Raw genomic sequence first — 3099 nt, forward strand, 5'->3', positions numbered from 1 at the left:
GAAAAAATAAACAAATGGGACTTAATCAAACTAGAAAGCTTTAGCACAGCAAAGCAAACCATCAACAAACAAAAAGGCAAATTACAGAATGGAGAAGATATTTGCCAATGATACAGTTGATAAAAGGTTACTATCCAAAGTATATAAAGAACTCATATAATGCAATATCAAAAACAAACAAACAACTTGATTAAAAACTAGGCAGGAGACCTAAATATGTATTTTTGCAAAGAAGATACACATGGCCAACAAGCACATGAGAAGATACTCAACATCACTAATCATCAGGCAAATGCAAATTAAAACCACAATGAGGACTTCACTGGTGGCTCAGTGGTAAAGAACCTACCTGCCAATGCAGAAGACACAGGTTCAATCCCTGACCCGGGAAGATCACACATGCTGCAGAGCAACTAAGTCTGTGCCCCACAACTCATGATCCTGTGCTCTAAAGCCTGGGAGCTTCAGCTTCTGAGCCCACGTGCCACAGATACATAGGCCCATGTGCCCTAGAGCCCACGCTCCACAACAAGAGAAGCCACTTCAATGAGAGGCCCTCGCACCAAAACTAGAGAGTAGCCCTGACTTGTTGCAACTGGAGAAAACCAGCTTGCAACAACAAAGACCCAGCCCAGCCATTAATAAATAAGTAAACTTAATCTATAAAAAATAAAATCACAATGAGATATCACCTCACATCTGTCAAAATAGTAGTAAATAAATAAGCAAATAAAAAAGACAACAAATAATTGTTGACAAGGATGTGGAGAAAAGGAAACTCCAGAACACTGATAGAATAAAAACTGATACAGCCACTATGGAAAATAGTATAGATTTTCCTCAAAATATTAAAAATAGAAGTATCACGTGATCCAGCAATTCCACTCCTGGAGTTATATCCAAAGAAAATGAAAACACTTGCTTGAAAAGACATATCCCCTTTAATGTTCATAGTAGCATTATTTGCTGTACTGTTCCAAGTCACTTCAGTCATGTCCTACTATTGCAAACCCATGGATTGTAGCCCACCAGGCTCCTCTGTCCATGGGATTCTCCAGGCAAGAATACTGGAGTGGGTTGCTGTGTCCTCCTCCAGGGAATCTTCCCAACCCTGGGATGGAACTCGCATCTCTTATTTCTCCTGCATTGGCAGGTGGAGGCGGGTTCTTTATCACTAGTGCCACCTGGGAAGCCCAGCAGCATTATTTACAAAAGTCAAAATGTGGAGGCAACCTAAGTGAGATGAGGGGAAGAGCAAGTGAGGAAAGGCAGTGAGATATATAAACTATAAGGTATAAATAAGTAAGATACACAGAAGTGATTTACAGCATAGGGAATACAGCCAATTAAAAAAAAACTTATGTGGTGTCTAATAGAAATATCAAATCATGTTGTACACTTGAAACTAATATTTTGAGTAATCTCACTTCAATAAAAAAATCTAAATAATATTGTTTTTAATAATGGATTTTTGTGAAATAATTTGAACTTTCCAAGTGGGCTTTATTAAATTACCAGGAGATAAATTCAACCTGAAAATAGCTTCGATATTTATTGATCAAGACACTTTGTTAAATATCCTTGATAAGACTATGAAAAAGGTGGGTAGTTCATTCTTATAGATTCCTATACATTTAATAAACATTTAACCTCTGATTTAGTCAAGTTAAATCCTAATCAAATTATGATAACACAGTATGTTATGAAGAAAGGGTATCAAACAACACCTTCTGCAAACATAGAAAAAAGAAAATTAAAATATGCTAATAAAGTGTGTCTGAAACATTTCTAGCAAAATACTTCTTTTAATCAGGAGATACACAGATTCAAATGGTACCTGATTTCAACATGTTTAGCGCATTATTTAATTTGAGGAAATGTGTTTGAAGCATTCAGACAGGACTACATTTATTTTGACACTGAAAACTGCACAAGAAATCTCCATTTTCCATAAGACAATGTGAGAAACTAAATCATAGGCTGATAGATGATATTTTGACAGCCTAACTAACCAGTATTTCAACCGTATTACTAAACATAACATTTTAAAGACAATCCAGAATGAAAGTTGATATTATTGATCCAAAAGGGAAAAAGCACTCAATTCAAGCCCTGTGCAATGGTTTATGTCAGATCATTGCTAGTCTGTACCAGAAATTTGTGTCAGTCACGTTTTTCGAAACTTTTCACATCATATCTGTTTGTGTGTTAGTCACTCAGTCGTGTCCAACTCTTTGCGACCCCATGGACTGTAGCCCTCCAGGATCCTCTGTCCAAGGAATTTTCCAGGCAAGAGTACTGGAGTGGGTTGCTGTTTCCTCCTCCAGGGGATCTTCCCAATCCAGAGACTGGGAATCTGCTGCATTGCAGGCAGATTCTTTACCATCTGAGCAGCCAGGGAAGCTCATCATATAGATGCTACATAAAACTCCAGTTGGACAAAATCAGGAAAGAAAAGAAAAATCAAACTCACATTTTATATACTTGAATTATTTGATATATTGTGATGCATTTAAAGCATGCAAATATTCCTAATTAAAAAAAAAACAACTATCTCTGATTCTAAATAGAATAGCATATACAATAGTTGTAATGTTACATCATAAGAGACAGTTTTCCAGTCAGACTTTCTAAGGTCTAGATGACAAATATGTGAATATCAGTCAGTAGCAGAGTCTCCAGTGTCCATGACAGATAGCACTATATCACCAGAGCAGTTTTTCAGCTGAAGCCAAATATGTTTTCAGAACTGTTCTCAACACGGTACTCCAGACACTATTACTATTCTATTCTGTCATTTGAAATTTGCCATCCTAAAATTAGGCAAATACTAGTTCTGTGAGTGTCTAAATATTGTTAAAGTGAATCTGATATTGATTTTTAAAATATTTTTAGTATTAAATATTTTATTTTTGCATTTGCACATAATGTCTACTAGGCTATTTTTAAGATCCAGAAAAGGATTCAAACTTGAATAAGAAAGAAAAGTGAGCATATTTGTGAATAGGCTAATTAAAAGAAAACTGTTAATTATATGCATTTATAAAATTTATATTTTAAAAATAATATGTTTATTAGAAGACAGTTAAGATATAAAAA

The sequence above is a fragment of the Capricornis sumatraensis genome, chromosome 11 (assembly GCF_032405125.1).
Source record: "Capricornis sumatraensis isolate serow.1 chromosome 11, serow.2, whole genome shotgun sequence".
Classification (NCBI taxonomy): domain Eukaryota; kingdom Metazoa; phylum Chordata; class Mammalia; order Artiodactyla; family Bovidae; genus Capricornis; species Capricornis sumatraensis.